The sequence below is a fragment of the Mustela putorius genome, unplaced genomic scaffold (assembly GCF_011764305.1).
Source record: "Mustela putorius furo isolate JIRA1106 unplaced genomic scaffold, ASM1176430v1.1 tig00537227_pilon_pilon_pilon, whole genome shotgun sequence".
Classification (NCBI taxonomy): Eukaryota; Metazoa; Chordata; class Mammalia; order Carnivora; family Mustelidae; genus Mustela; species Mustela putorius.
In genome coordinates this window covers 27,658,743-27,675,244 of record NW_025422368.1, presented here as the reverse complement: position 1 = coordinate 27,675,244, position 16,502 = coordinate 27,658,743, and the positions used below count along the sequence as shown (strand labels likewise).

The window sequence follows — 16,502 nt, the reverse complement described above, 5'->3', positions numbered from 1 at the left end:
CAAGGATGCCCACTCTCACCACTCTTGTTCAACATAGTACTAGAAGTCCTAGCAACAGCAATCAGACAACAAAAAGAAATAAAAAGTATTAAAAAAAAGAAATAAATAAAAAGTATTCAAATTGGCAAAGAAGAAGTCAAACCTCTATCCTTGCAGATGACATGATACTTTTTATGGAAAACTCAAAAGACTCCACCCCCAAACTACTAGAACTCATACAGCAATTCAGCAACATGGCAGGATACAAAGTCAATGTACAGAAATCAGTGGCTTTCTTATACACTAACAATGAAATTACAGAAAGGGAAATTAGAGAATCGATTCCATTGACTATAGCACCAAGAACCATAAGATACCTGGGAATAAACCCAACCAAACAGGTAAAGGGTCTGTACTGGAGGAACTACAGAACACTCATGAAAGAAATTGAAGAAGACACAAAAAGATGGAAAAGCATTCCATGCTCATGTATCAGAAGAATAAACATTGTTAAAATGTCTATACTGCTTAGAGCAATCTATACTTTCAATGCCATCCCAATCAGAATTCCACTGGCATTTTTCAAAGTGCTGGAACAATCTTAAAATTTGTATGGAACCAGAAGAGACCCCCCAAGTTGCTATGGAAATGTTGAAAAAAAAAAAAAAACTGGGGGCATCACGTTGCCTGATTTCAAGCTTTACTACAAAGCTGTGATCACCAAGACAGCATGGTACTGGCAAAAAAAAAAAAAAAAAAAACAGACACATAGACCAGTGGAACAGAGTATAGAGCCCAGATATGGACCCGTAACTCTATGGTCAACTAATCTTCGACAAAGCATGAAAAAATATAGAGTGGAAAAAAGACAGTCTTTTCAATAAATGGTATGGGAAAATTGGACAACTATGTGTAGAAGAATAAATCTTGACCATTCTCTTACACCACACACAAAAATTAACTCAAAACGGATAAAAGATCTCAACATGAGGCAGGAATCTATCAAAATCCTAAAGGAGAACATAAACAGTAATCTCTTCGACATCAGCCACAACAACATCTTTCAAGATATGTCTCCAAAGGCAAAGGAAACAAGTGTGAAAATTAACTTTTGGGATTTCATCAAGATCAAAAGTTTCTGCACAGCAAAGGAAACACTCAACAAAACAAAGAGGTATCCCACGGAATGGGAAAAGATATTCAAAGGGCTGATATCCAAGATCTATAAAGAACTCCTCAAAGTCAATACACATAAAATAGATGACCACATAAAAAATGGGCAGAACAATGAATTCTGGAACACTAAAAAGAAATTAAATAAATAAATAAATAAATAAATAAAGATGGGCAGAAGACATGAGCAGACACTTCTCCAAAGAAGACATACAAATGGCTAACAGACACATGAAAAAATATCCATCATCACTAGCCATCAGGGAGATTCAGATCAAAACCACATTGAGATACCACCTTACACCAGTTAGAATGGCCAAAATTAACAAGATGGGAAATAACATGTGTTGGAGAAGATGTGGAGAAAGAGGAACTCTCTTACACTGTTGGTGGGAATGCAAGTTGGGGCAGCCACTTTGGAAAACAGTGTGGAGATTCCTCAATAAATTAAAAATAGAGCTTCCCTATGACCTTGCAATTGCACTACTAGGTATTTACCCTAAAGATACAGAGGTAGTGAAAAGAAGGGCCATCTGTACAGCAATGTTCATAGCAACAATGGCCACAGTTGCCAAACTGTGGAAAGAACCAAAATGCCCTTCAGTGGACGAATGGGTAAAGAAGATGTGGTCCATATATACTAGGGAGTACTATGATTTTATCAGAAAGGATGAATACCCAGCTTTTGTATCAACATGGACGGGACTGGAAGAGAGTATGCTGAGTGAAATAATTCAAGCAGAGAGTCAATTATCATATGGTTTCACTTACTTGTGGACCATAAGAAATAATATAGAGGACATTTGGAGTTGGAGAGGAGAAGTGAGTTGAGGGAAAGCAGAGGGGAAGATGAACCATGAGATACTGTGGACTCTGAGAAACAAACTGAGGGCTTTGGAGGGGAGGTGCGTGAGGGGTGGGGTGAGCCTGGTGTTGGGTATTAAGGAGGTGGTGGGTATTAAGGAGGGCACTTATTGCATGGAGCTCTGGGTGTATAAACAATGAATCTTGGAACACTGAAAAATAAAATTAAATTTTAAAAAAGTAAAATAAAACGAATATGTGTTAGAAGCACGTAACAGGTATCTATTGATAATGGAGAGAAATATCCCAAGAAATTGTAGAGCACAAGAGAAAGACAACCTAGAAATCAACATTTGCCACATATAATCAATGAAACAGGTGTCCTGCATGGATAAGTGTCTGCGCTTCTGGTGTTGGGGTTCTGCCCACAGTATACATGGCAATGGGGAGGCTGGAGGATGAAGAACAGTAAGGTTCCAAAGGCCTTCTAAATTAAATACTTGCCAATATGTTTTGTGATAACAGCAAACAGCCTCTTGGTGGCTCAGTTTTTTAATGACCATGAGGCAGCCCACCCCGGGGGACCTTGATAAACTTTCCTCCTACAGCCAAACAAGACTATAATTCAGCCCCACCACAATTTTTTAAAATTAGATAAGAAAGGCAGAGAGATAACCTATAGCATCTATAAAAATAGATATTTAGTACCTTGAGCCTGGAGGAATTAGACCCTCAAATCCTCTCTGGTGTCGGGGGACCCCCTTATCACACTGGACATGCTATTCTGCGAAGTTGTGACAGATGTCCTCTCCAAGAAGATATGACGCAGACTTTCATAATCTCCCAGTGAGAAACAAGGTAAAACATGAAGGGGGCAGCAAAGCCTGATGGAAAAAATCTTCCTTCATTCCATGAACACGTCTAAGCATACCATGTGCTGAGGCCTCTGGGAAAGACAAAGATGAAGAAAGCAAGCTCTGCACCAGGTTGGAAAGGAAAGACTAGGCAGGAGGACAGGGCCTAGAGGTGGGAGGACCCCAGAGGAGACGCAGCAAGGAATAACCTTAACCTCCCCTATATCATATTTTGCTCATCAGAGCTAAGAACCTTTCTGGGCTGGAGGAGAACAGAGTGTAGGCCTCCATATCACTCCAACCCCAGTAAACTTACCTGCCCCTCCCAAACTCACAAGGTACTGGTCTACATCCCCCAAGCCAAGGTCTTGCTCTGGTGCCATTAAATACCCTCGGCTCTAACACCACACAGTTTCTATAGCCAAAGGCATTCCAAGTGCAATCTTCCTCCTCCCCAGCTCTGTCTCAGTTTTTCTGCTGGCTCTACAAACAAGAGAAATCACTGACCCCTGGGCTTTTTCTGTTTCAGAGAAGAAACGCTTAGGAAGAAAGTGCAAGCCAAACCCAGGAAGAGGGAAGGAGCTTGGCCAAGCAAAGTTAGAACTTGGAGTGGTGTGCGCAGGGTGACCTCAGGGAGTTGAGGCTGGGGGAGGCAAGGTGGAGGGGCCTAAGGAGTGTGAGCACTAACAAGGCTGGGCCTCAGGAAGTTGGGGCCAAAGGGCAGAAGGGGCCTGGGAAGCATGTGAAAGTAGTGATAAAGGATAATTGGAAGGCAGGGAGGGCCAAAGTGTCCCTGCCAGTACCTGGGGGATGTAGACCAGTACCTTGTGAGTTTGGGAGGGGCAGGTAAGTTTACTGGGGTCGGAGTGATATGGAGGCCTACACTCTGTTCTCCTCCAGCCCAGAAAGGTTCTTAGCTCTGATGAGCAAAATATGATATAGGGGAGGTTAAGGTTATTCCTTGCTGCGTCTCCTCTGGGGTCCTCCCACCTCTAGGCCCTCCTTAAAAAGATTTTACACCACCCAGGAAGGAGCCCTCCAGCCTTTCCCATATGATGGTGTTAAAAACCTGATTGGATGACTGGTACAGGAAGGGTTAATCAGATAAAACAGCCTTCAAAAAGCCCATAAAAACCCCTAGACTTAGATACTCCTGGTTGCAAACCTCTCAGGTCCCCTCCCTCCTTGGACGCTCTGTATTATCACTTGCTAATTCTCAATAAACCTTGTTTGCTGCCCACCACTCTGTCTGGTCTATCTCTTCATTCTGTGAAGTGCCGTGTGTAAAGTTTTTTCCAGCGAGATAAACACAACACCAGGCAAAGTGGGTGCAAGGCAAGATTTATTAAAAACACTCTCCGGTGAAGTTTCAGGGCTACGGAGAAGGGGAGCCAGGAAAGTTGCACTGGGAGGAGGTGGGCACCCTCAGGTGAGGTTCCGTGACTCTGGAAAGCAGAGTGGCAGAAGTCGCGCCCAAGGCAGGGAGGAGGGGGCTTTTAAGGGGTCTCAGGAGAAGCTCAGGGGTCTTTTGGCAAGTTTCCCTTATTTGGATATCTCGCCTGCTCGTCGGGATCCCATTGGTCCACAGAAGCCCGGACGGGGGTCTCAGATTCCTGCTTGTCAGGGTCCCATTGGTCCATGGGAGCCCGGGACGGGAGGGTTTTCAGATTCCTGCTTGGGTCTTTGTTCTCTGTCCGAGCTCAGGTCTTGTGGCAGGAACTTTCGCCGTCTTTAGTAGAACTTTCCCATCTTGAGTAGCCCTTTCTACCAGCCCAACATTCCAACGTTTTGCTTTATATAATGGTGCCAAGGGCATTGACTCTGTTCTGGCTACTTCCTGCTGACGGCGGTGGGGGTCGTCATGGGATAGTTGGAAGTGGGCAGGCGAGAATAGGGCTGAAGGAGGAGTTGATTGATGGACACTCGGGCAAGTTCTTGTAGGAGACCCCAGGTGTAGGGGTCCAGGCCCCAGGAAGACGTGTCTTGCCGCCATGCTTGAATCCGATCCCTGAGTCCTTTAATCGTGGAGGTAACTATACAGGTTCTAGGTTTCTTTCCCTGGTAGCAGGTTGCAAGCATATAAGTAAAGGCCGAAAAATAGCAAGAGGTACCTGAACCCTTCATGCAGCTAGACTCACATGGATCTGCCTGCTTTGTCTGGGTTAGAAGGAATATGAGAAGGGTCCCTAACCAAGCAGAGTTTGGTGGGGCCTGCCATCTGGGAAGTCCAATCAGTATCTGTGGTTGCCCATTTGAGATTGTTGATATGTACCCATGCAGAGTGCCCCAACAGTTTCGCAGCAGTTGGGGTGGTAAGGACGATAGTATGAGGCCTGGTCCACCAGGTTTGTAAGAAGCCTGGCCACAAGCTTTTGAGGAGGACCTGCTCCCCAGGAGATAGATCTCATATATCCCCTTCAGAAGCATGGTCGCTTGGGGCTGGGAGGACAGTGTCGGCGTGGGCCCTTAAGAGAGCTCGGAGGAGCGTGAGGTAAGGTAGCTAGGATAAAGGAGGTGGGGAAATGGCCGGAAGGCTATGATTTATAAGAAAGGGCCAGCCATATAGTAATTCGAATGGACTTAAGCCTGAAGGCCTGCGGAGGCCCTTGGGGCGTAGCAGAGAGTCTGGTGAGAGCCAGGGGCAGACGTGTGGGCCAGGAAAGGCGGGTCTCTAGGGTAAGTTTGGTGAGTTGGGCTTTGAGCAGCCCGTTGGCCTTTTCTACCTTACCTGATGACTGTGGGTGGTATGGGATGTGAAGCTTCCAGGTTGTGTTGAGGTTCTCAGCAACCTGTTGGGTTACACTGGAGATGAAGGCGGGTCCACTGTCCGGCTGGAGGATCCGCAGCAATCCAAACCTTGGGATGATGTGCCAATGAGTATTGTAGCCATCATGTCCGCTGTTTCCCGGGCCACGGAGTATGCCTCCATCTAGCCTGTGAATGTATCAACCAAGGTTAATAGGTAGAGAAAGGTTTTATGGTGAGGCTTGTGAGTGAAGTCCAGTTGCCAGTCTTCCCCCGACTGATGACCTCGGAGCTGATGGTTAGGCCCTGGTCTGTGGATTCCTCCTTGTGAATTCATAGCGCAACAGGTTTTACAAGCCCTGTGGACAACTTCAATTACCTTAGATAAGGAAGGATGATAGAACAATGGCTGAAAAAATTGGTGGAGAGCCTTTAGGCCAATATGGAGGTATCAGTGGATGTCAGTAATTAAGGTGTGCACCAGATTGCTCGGCAGGGCAGTCCTGTCCTGAATGTAGATCCACCCCTTATCTCCAATCTTTCCTTCCCGCGCCTGGAGGGCTTGTGTTTCCTTTGTAGAGTAGGCAGGAATGGGTTCCAGGGTGGGCGAGGGTATAGGCAGTAAAGTTGCGGGGTTTAAGCCGGGGGGAGATAGAGAGAGAGATATGAGGGTTTTCTAGGAATAGCAGATGGAATAGCTGGAGACGAGAAGGAGTCAGATGGGCCAGGGATCGGTGGCTAAGGAGGTCCGTGAGTCGGTGGGGAGAGTAGACCATGATGGGCTGCCCTAAGGTCAGTTTGAGAGCCTCCTTTGTAAGAGAAGCGGCCGCCACTAGGGCCCTGAGGCAGGGTTGCCATCCCTGGGTAGTAACATCCAGTTGCTTGGACAGGTAGGCTATAGCCCTATGCATAGGCCCCACCAGTTGTGTTAGGAGGCCGGTAGCCGAGCCGGAGCGCTCATCTGTGTAGAGAAGGAATGGTTTGGAGAGATCGGGTAGGGCTATAACTGGCCCGGTGGTAAGGCGGTCCCTTAGTTTAGAGAATGAGTGGCGGATTGAAGTTAGGGGACCCTGGGAGGGTCTCTTTAGCTGCCTGGTACAGAGGATGGGCCAGGATAGAGAAATTTGGAATCCAATGTCTGAAGAACCCAACCAATCCAAGAAAAGAGAGTATTTCATCCACCGTTTGGGGAGGTTGGAGTTCTTGGAGGAGTTGTATGCAGTCCCCGGTAAGAGACCTAGAGGTGGGAGTCAGAAGTAGGACCAGATAGGTAATTGAAGGGGCACATAATTGGGCCTTAGAGGGGATGACTCGATATCCCTTGGCCCCTAGGAAGTTAAGTAGGGCGGAGGTGTTGTCCTAGGAGACCGAGAGGGAGGGGCTACAGAGGAGGAGGTCATCCACATATTGTAGTAGAGTACTGGCCTTAAGGACTAACTACTGTTAAGTCTATAGTCAAAGCCTGGCTGAAAATGTGGGGGCTGTCCCTGAACCCCTGGGGTAGGACAGTCCAAGTTAGTTGTCCAGAAGTGTGCATGTTGGGATCCTCTCAGGTGAAGGCAAAAAGAAAATAGGAATCAGGGTGCAAGGGGACAGTGAAAAAGGCATCCTTTAGGTACAGTACTGTAACGTGAGAGGTGTTTGGGGGAACGGGAGACAATAGGGTGTAGGGGTTAGGAACAACTGGGTGGAGGGGGACCAGGGCCTCATTGATAAGCCTAGGGTCTTGTACCAATCGATAAGCCCCTGAGGGCTTGCATACTAGGAGGATAGGGGTGTTACAGGGGGAACTGATGGGGATCAGGAGTCCCTGATGTTTAAGCTGTTCTATGATAGGTTTTAGGCCCCAGCGGTGGGCTAAGGAAATAGGGAACTGAGCTCGAGAGGGAAACTTGGAGTTATGTACTTTAACCAGGGTAAGGTGGGAAGCGATGATGGGCTCTCATTTGTGTCCCACACCTGAGGATCTACAGTAGGTAGGTCATCAGGAGTCGGGGTAAAGGGAGTGGAGAGGTGTAGGATGAGATGGATTGAGGTGGAGGAAGGGGAGGAAGGGGAGAGGCAGATAGTTGCCCTCAGTTTCTGGAGAATGTCCCTCCCCAGTAGAGGGACCAGGCAGGAAGGAATCACTAGGAATGAGTGGGAGAAGGGGAACCCATCCAGGCTACATATAAGGGGAAGGGTCACCCTAGAATTGGAGGAGGTCCCATCGATCCCCATAACAGTAATTGGTGAGGTTCAAGTAAGTCCTGAATAGGAAGGCAGAACAGAGTAGGTAGCCCCTGTGTCCAGCAGAAGGAAGATGGACTTACCTGCTACCTGGAGCATGACCCTGGGCTCCAGGGGTGGCCGAGTCTGGGCTTCATCAGTCATCCCCCTATCCGAGCAGTTGAAAAGCCGGACTTACTGTCTCGGGGGCTCCCCCACGTTGAGGCGCCGAAGATACCCCGAGGTTAGGGCAGTCGGATTTCCAGTGGCCCATCAAATGGCATTGAGGGCAAGGCCGAGTTGACAGCTTTGGATTGGGGTGCTGGCAAGCCCAATGTCCCTCAGGCCCGCATTTGAAACAGGCCCCCGGGGGGGTGCGATTGGTTGCCCCTCTCTGCTGGCTCCCGGAGCCAGCCAGCCGCAGGGCTGCTACCAAGTCTCGGGTCTGCAACTGAACCTTTTGCTGGAGTCTGTCTTGTCGTTTAAGCTCAGTGGCCTCTTCACAGGAATTAAAGACCTTAAATGCCATTTTCACCAAGTCAGAAATGGGGGTCTGAGCCTCCTCAGCTTTCTTTAACTTTCTCCGTATATCTGGTGCCAATTGAGAAATAAAATGAGTAGCCAGTGCCGTGGCCCCTGCAGGAGAGGCGGGGTCCAAGCCAGTGCACTGAGTTAAAGCCTCAGTCAATCAGTTAAGAAACATGGAGGGGTTTTTGTCAGGGGCCTGGACAATCTCCATAATCTTGTCATAATTAACGGCCTTATTAGAGGCTGCCCGCATGCTGGCTTTGAGACATTGGACCATGCGCTCTCAGCGCCGGCAGCCATCTTGGCAATCCTGATAATCCCAACCTGGTTCTACAGCTGGGACCGCCTGGGCTCCAGCTGGCATGGCAGCATCAGTGTGTGCTCCCGGGCTGCAGCCTGGATGCATTCCCTCTCCTCTGTGGTGAGGGTGGTGGTCTGGACCACATGTAAATCGTGCCAGGTAAGGTCATAGGCTTGGGCCAGACATTGGAATTCTTTGATATAGTTATCAGGATTGGCCAAAAAGGAGCCCAAACATTTCTCAATTTGGGAAAGGCCCTGTAGAGAGAAGGGTGCATGGACTCGAACAACTCCCTCAACTCCAGCAACCTCCCTTCGGGGCAGACTAAATCAGGGGAGGGTTTTCAAGTCCTAATGCAGGTGGAGATGGGAGGGGAGGCTGAAGGGGATGAGGGCGCCGGTTCAGAAATCCTGAACATAAGGGACTTTGGCCTTGGTGTCTGCCGAGGTTATTTAGGTCCATGAGAATCTGATAATTAAACGTGCCTTCCGGAGGCCATTGGGACTGATTGTCTAAACGGTATTGTGGCCAAGTGACAGTATAGTAACGTCGTTTTCACAGGTCCTGGTCCAGTTCCAGGGTTTTAAGATTGGTCAACAGGCCTAAAACACCCCCGGGATGTTTTAGGGTCGAATTTGGATTGGGAGGTCCCCACGATTAGTTGCCGGGCAACCCGAGGGCTGGAAGAAGGGGTCCCCTCGTCCACCACTGGGTTGCGGAAAAACTGTGTCAACTGCCATAGAGGTTAGGACGTCTCCCACCCTCTCAGAGTCACGGAGGTCACCTGGTGACCGGCGGGGTCCACCCTGATGCGGCTGCGATTAGGGCAGGGCTTTCTGGAAGGAGATGCAGAATCGGGGGAAACTCACCACAGCTTCAGAAGTGGTGTTCGGAAAGGCAGGTCCAGTCCGGCCAGGGAAAGGAGAGAGCCTCCCACTGGGGTGGGGGCTCAATCTCCTTCCCGGGTTTCGGCACCAAATGTAAAGTTTTTTTTTCCGGCGAGATAAACACAACACCAGGCAAAGTGGGTGCAAGGCAAGATTTATTAAAAACACTCTCTGGCGAAGTTTCAAGGCTCAGGAGAAGGGGAGCCAGGAAAGTTGCGCCGGGAGGAGGTGGGCACCCTGGGGCGAGGTTCCGTGACTCTGGAAAGCAGAGTGGCAGAAGTCGCGCCCAAGGCAGGGAGGAGGGGGCTTTTAAGGGGTCTCCGGGGAAGTTCAGGGGTCTTTTGGCAAGTTTCCCTTATTTGGATATCTCGCCTGCTCGTCGGGATCCCATTGGTCCACAGGAGCCCGGACGGGGGTCTCAGATTCCTGCTTGTCAGGGTCCCATTGGTCCCTGGGAGCCCGGTGGGGGAGGGTTTTCAGATTTCTGCTTGGGTCTTTGTTCTCCTGTCTGAGCTCAGGTCTTGTGGCGGGAGCTTTCGCCATCTTAAGTAGCCCTTTCTTCCAGCCCAACACTGTGAATTTCCAAGAACTGGGGTCACTAACTGAGAAAAAAGTCCTGTAACAATAGGAAGGTGGTGGTTTAGCTGGAATCCTGGAGGAAGGATAAAGGTGGGCAATGGAAGACCAGTGGGGCCCTGAATTCATGAGGAGGTGGACTGAGGCTCAAATGGAGCTTTGTTGGGGACTGTTTGGGGAGCAAGCCATGAATTTAGAAGCACAAGCTTTCCAAGGTCCTGGGTGTGGAGGAGGTCTAGTCGGCAGGTGGAGAGTGTGGTGAGCCCGGCGGAGCCCAGCCTGTGGTGATTTGGAGGCCAATTCCAGATCTAGTTAAAGAGCCCATGCCGAAGTCCTGTAATCAAGCACAGAAACACCTCCCCCCACCCAGCTGCCTCTCGCAGAATCTCCTACATGTCCCTCTACCATCGCTGTCCATCCTGGCCCCTCAGCCATGTTTCCAACCGCTCCAGAAGTAAAAATAAAAGGGATCTGGCTCAAGCTTTCCCCTGAGGGGCTTCCCGAGACAGTCACTCAGCATTCATAGCATATTCTGACTGAATGAGCATTGAGCCTTGTGCTGGAGGAAGTAAACACGTGGTCTCTGACTGCAGAGCTTCCTGCTCTAGACATCATAATGAAGGGACCCCAAGACCCTGAAACAGGAACCAAAGGAAGGTGCTTCCTCTTTCCCAGAACATTAATCTTCAGACAGGGGCAGGACTTCTCAGAGATGGAGAAGGTGGGAAATGCTAAGAGACCCAGGGCTGAATGCACGAGTGATGGGCCCACGATCTCAGGGAAAAGGGACACCACTGCCTCTACTGAGAGGTAGAAAGAGATAGTGCTGAGATTCCTCTAACCTTAAATTAGGTCTCTTAAAGATGGGTGGAGATGGAGGGAGGAGAGAGAAGGATAACAGTAGGGACAGAGTCTATACTAACTACACTAAAACAGAACATTGAACTTGAAGTGCAAAGAATTGCTCTTGATCACAGGAAGAACCTCCTACAAATCACACTGGCCCTGCCCTAACACATCTGCAGGAGGTATGGACCAAGGGCACTAACTGAGAACCTCCTGTATTCTAGGGGTGATGCTGGGTCGGGAAGGAGGGACCAACAAAGAAAACTGGCCCCGGCACCCTCCTTCCTTCCTTCCCATAGCCAGCAGAGGTGCTGTGATGTCACCCAAAGCCATACCCCAGCCCCCAGAAGTCATGCCTCTCCAGGTGGACCTGTTCTAGGTTGCCACTGGTGCCCAGGAGTCTGAAGCCATCTCTGCTGCCCTTGCTGCTGCACCCCAGGCTTGGAGGACTCCACAGAAGACACAGCAGCTCTGAAACCCCTGCCCATGTCAGCGAGCTGTACAGTCCATTTCCCCGTCTCTGCCACCACCATCTCTGCAGTGTCTGTCCTGGTAGCATAAACCCAGATGGTCACTGTAGCCCTGTCCCATATGTCAGGGAGAGCAAAAGAGCAAAGGAACCTACACTGTGCTCCACAGGCAAGGAGTTCCGGAAAGGCTGTAAACTCTGGAGATTGAGCCCATCCACAGGGAAGCCAAAGCTGGCAGGGTCCCCTCTCTCCATCCCCTTGCTATGGAGATAGCCACCCTGGTGCTGCAGAGCTTCCTAAGTGTCCCTAGCTGAGTTGCGCAGCAAGGGGGAGACATGGATGCAGGTGGCTGGTGACCAGGACTGCATGGAGAGAGCAAGCCAGGGAAGCACTCCTGTGAGATGTAGCAAGGCCTCTTCCACACCTCCCACCAGAACCAGCACAATCTGTGGCACTCGGACTGCCCTGGACTGCTCTGGACTCACCCTCCCCGTGCCCCGTGTGCCCACAGCGCCGCAAACACAGGACCCCGTGAGTTACCGCATGCCCACGCAGGACAGGAGGTGCAGTGCACAAGTCCTACAGCTGCTCCCGGTGTGGCCAGAGCTTCCCCCGCAGGATCCCCTCAGCAATCATGCTCTACAGTGCCCTTCACATGTGTCATGTGTAACAGCTTTTGCTACGAAGGACCTACTGCAGCCCACACAGTACCACATGGGGAGAAAGTGCAGTGTCACATGTGTGGCAAGACGCCAAGCTCTGCTTCTGTTTCAGACCACACGCAGGTGCGGACATCACCCTGTCTATGAGCACTGCAGCAAACACACCCCTGATCTCCGTCCTAGGACAGCAGTGGTAACAGTGGCAGTGACCACTCCCCCCGGAGGGGGGGGCCTGTGGGCACCCTGAGCTCTCAGCCACTCCCCTTCCAGCCCTTGGGAAGAATGGCAGCTAGGAGAATGGAAAGGGGAAGAAAGTCCCCTGCTACCCTCTCCTTTTCCCCTCTCCCACGATCTCCTTACTACTTCCCCACCAACTGAGGAGCCTCCAGAAGGAAAGGAGGAAGAGACGTTTCTTATGGGAATCCCCTAGATTTTCACAATTTGTTTCTCCTGTTCCTTGCTTCTGACCCCACACACACCTGTCCTCCCACTTGTGCTGAAGCCCCTGGACAGTGGGCAGGGGTGACAGAGGACAGGAGCAGCCACTGCCTCACACCTCTCCTCTCCGTATCCGGTGCCCTTCCAGTTCTGTGAGCCTTCTTGATGCTCCTTGCTCCCCTCCTTCCATAGTCCTCCCACTCCTGTCTATTGCTCCTCCCTGGGCAGTTGGCATTTTATTTTTCATGGGGAGGGAGGAGAGGACGGAGAGGAACCAGAGAGGGAAAGAGGAGAAATTAGAGAAGGGGTAGAAGCAGGGAAGGCAACCATAGTACCTTCATCAGGTGGGGTGTTTGGTCAGGCCCTGAACATCTTCCTACCTGAAAATCTGTCAGAGTAAAATAAGTAAAGGAAAGCAAAATAAGGGGGCACTAGGTCCAGAGGCAAGATAAGAGAAGGAATTCTAGGGTGCCAATATGAAAGGGAGGATCCAAGGGCTACCAGTGCTCCCTGGAAGTGGGGGAGAAAACAGCCACAGGCCCCCACCCCTTTTCCACCCCTGATGCAACCCTGGTCTTTTCTTTTTATCTCAGAGCCCACGAGACACTGTGACCCCAATCATGTCATCCTGTTCCTGTGTCCTCTGCACATTACAAAACCTGCAATCCTCCTTTTACTTGGACCACAGTACAATAAATTAAAAAAGAAGAAGAAAGAAGAAGAAGAAGAAGAAGAAGAAGAAGAAGAAGAAGAAGAAGAAGAAGAAGAAGAAGAAGAAGAAGAAAGAAGAGAAGGAGAAGGAAGAAGGAGAAGAAGGAGGAGGAGGAGGAGGAGGAGAAGAAAAGGAAAATAATTAGGCTGGGGGAATGCAGAGGATACAGAGTTGGGTCCAGAAGTCTCTCTTGGAGGAGGGGGGCAGAATGGGAGGAACTGGCAGGTGGCGCCCACCCAGGTGATGTTACACGAAGTGTCTGCACCTTGAGAAGGGGAGGAGGGAAGAGGAGAGGAGGCAGGGGCGTGAGGCAGAGACAGGAGGAGAGACTGAGAGACACAGAGATAAGAGAAGCAGGGAGAGAGCTGGGAGGGAGAGCAGAGAGAGACCAGGGATGCAGGAGGCAGCACAGGACACAGACAGGAGGAGATGCAGGGCAGACACTGACAGGCTTACCAGGCACAGTAAGAGCAAATAATCTACTAGTGACTGTCCATTAATTTGGGGTCAACAGTGTAGACACCTGAGCAGTCATCATCCGTGACTACAAGTGGCTCCTCACTAAAGGGACCCCACAAATACACATATGAGACCCACAAAAGGGGAAACTGAGACCTTGAGACCAGTGTACATGCTTGAATGTGGGTTTCAGGACAATGATGATGAAGCAACCAGCCAAGTGTGTGAAGATATAAGACATATTGGAAGGCTGGACCCTGCCTTGTCCCCCAGGCATTCTTGGTATTCTGCAAAGACCAGCTCCCCCAGCTCCTCTCAGGGCCAGTGAAGACCCTAAGAACATTAACTCAAGCAATCTAAAGGAGATTGATTATTCTCCCTGCCCCCTTCCCTGCAGCAATATGTGAAGGTCCCAGAGTCCAGATGTCTGGTGACTCCTAGAGCCCAGGGACTCTTCACATCGGAGAGCATAGAGAGAGAATCTTCCAGAGAAGTCCTGCAGAAGAAAACAAGGAGCAAACCCCACCAGGTTCATCCCACTCCCAAAGACACTTAACATCCCAAAGAACTTAACAAAGTTCAGAATGTCCAGGGCTACAGGACCTGCTAATTACCTTCTTTCTCCAAGTTCTACCCTTTATCCTTCTCCTTTTCCATAGACATGTGTCTTGGATAAAACACACTGAATCAGACCCTGGACTTCAGAAACTAACTCTACTAACAAAATGGATTTGATTTCAGGAAAAGAAATGTAGAAGACATTTTGGAAAGGATTTCCTTAAAGCTAGGGTCCATATATGCTAAAACCAGAGAAACACCACACACACACACACACAGACACACACACACACACGGAAAAGGAGCAATTCTCCTGTGTTCTGATGAGCGTCCCCAGCCCCACCACCACACACCCTGACCAGCATGTGGAGGTCATGGAAGGCAGGGCCACAGGGATGAGAGGAGGGGAGGGGAGAGGGAGGTCACGAGCCAGGGAGCGCCTGTCCTTCTGGCCTGTTAGTGCCTGTGAGGGCACCTGCTCCTAGGAGCAGACTGTGCCTGCAGGACTCCACAGACCACTGGCCCTCAGGCTCCTCATGTGGGCTTCCCCCTGCAGGCGTCTGCACACGGTTCACACTGATTCTGGTCTCTGTGGGCAGAGCAGTTTGTCATGTTGCTGTTTGCCTCCTTGTCAGGACTTCAGCAGGGGCAGAGGGAGCCAGAGCAGGGAAGAGGGGTGCTTGGGCAGTTGGGGCTCCCACAGGCCCCACCCCTCCTGCACGAGCAGGCACATGCACACACACGTGCCGCCTTCCACCCCATGCAGCCAAATGAAATACACAAAAGCAGCTGAGACATCACTCACTCATGAGACACACAAGTGCACACAGGCCCTCAGACAGACCAACATACCATCACCCACACAGATGGACACACAACAGCCTGGGCCACAAAGCCCCCTGGGTGTGCAGCTCTCTCAACTCAACACACACACACACGCACACGCACACGCACACACACACACACACACACACACATCACTGCCTGACACATCTCAGGGCTCCCTCCAGTGGCTCAGTTCCAATCCCAGCAACTTCAGATCCCCAGCCTGGCTGTGAGCATCTGCCTCCCTCCTCTCCCCTACCTGCTGGTGCCCCAGTCCAGCTGCTGATTCCCACCCAGTTCAGCTATCTCCTGCCTGGCATAGGGTTGGCTTGTCCTGCTTCAGAAACAATACAGAGAGCTTCTCCTCCTTTGGTCTTCCAACCATGCCCTGCTGGGTTTCTCCTTCTATACCCCCTCCTGACTCTCTTCCTTCAAGTAGCCTTCCCTGATGAACTCACTGGCTCTGATTCTGAAATTGCTCTGGTCCTGTGCACCTGTAGGTGTGTCCTGGGTAAGTGTCACCAGGTTATTCTGCATAGGAGTGGGCATGGCGGGGACATCAGCTCCCCAAGGGCAGGACCCTTTGACCCAGTATTTCAGGCAAATTCCAGCCCTCCCCTACCAGCATGAGTCTGGGGATGTTCCTGGACATTCTGCTACCTAGTTGTAACAAACACACAGAAAAATGATACTGTGGCTGTGGCTGCCACAGCCACCAGGAAGGTCCCCCTCTGTCGCAGGCTGCAAGTGTCACCTCACAATGACCTTCAGAGCCATGTGGGAGGAGGCAGATCCTCCACTGTGTCTTCCCACATCCACCTGGTTTTCCCCTGGAAATAAGGTTTCCCAGCGGGGTCCTCACCACCTTCTCCAGCCTCTGGGCCTGCCCTAAAGGACACCCATGTGCCCCTGGTGAGGAGGCTCAGAGCGGCCCTGCAGGCTGGGAGGGGATCTGCACAGAGGAAGCCAGCATGAGCCAGCCTCGTGCAGGGGACTCTGTCAGCTCCACTGGGAACAAGGTGGCAGGCAGGGGGCCAGGCTCACTGTACTGAACCCAGGAGAGAGGGACATGTTCACCCTGAGAAGCACGCATGACCAGCTCCCCACCTCACCCCAGGGTTGTGTCAGCACAGCTCTTTGGGGAGACAGGAGCCTGCTTGCATCTGAGCTGCTTCTCCATAGTCCTGCCTCTCCCCTTACCCCACTCTCCCTCCTGCAGTGAGAGGCACCCTCCCTCCCCCTTTCTCTCCTACACCCCTGCCTCCAGCAGTGTCCTTCCCCACCTCTGTCCCTCTGTGTCCTCTGCTCCTTTCTCTGCTTCCTTCCTCACTCTCAGCTTCTCTCCCTCTGATCTCAGTCTGGGCTCTGCCATTTCTTTCCCAGGTTGGTCTCTCTCCAACCTTCATCTGGTTTCCCTCCCCTCACCCATCCACTGATCAGAGCAGGGGCTTCAGAAGGTGAGGATATGGGGTCCCTT

General features: G+C 50.8%; 1 protein-coding gene across 1 annotated transcript in view; it reads right to left on the bottom strand.

The window, feature by feature from the left end:
- Positions 1 to 4,456: 4,456 nt before the first annotated feature.
- Positions 4,457 to 16,502, bottom strand: part of LOC101687333 (cationic amino acid transporter 3-like) — a 55,100-nt gene continuing 43,054 nt past the window's right edge. Inside the window, exons 2-3 of the transcript XR_006604672.1 lie at positions 5,539 to 5,744; positions 4,457 to 4,868 (exon numbers count right to left, since the gene is read on the bottom strand). The gene's annotated coding sequence lies outside the window, so the exon portion shown is untranslated. The remainder of the gene's footprint in view (positions 4,869 to 5,538; positions 5,745 to 16,502) is intronic.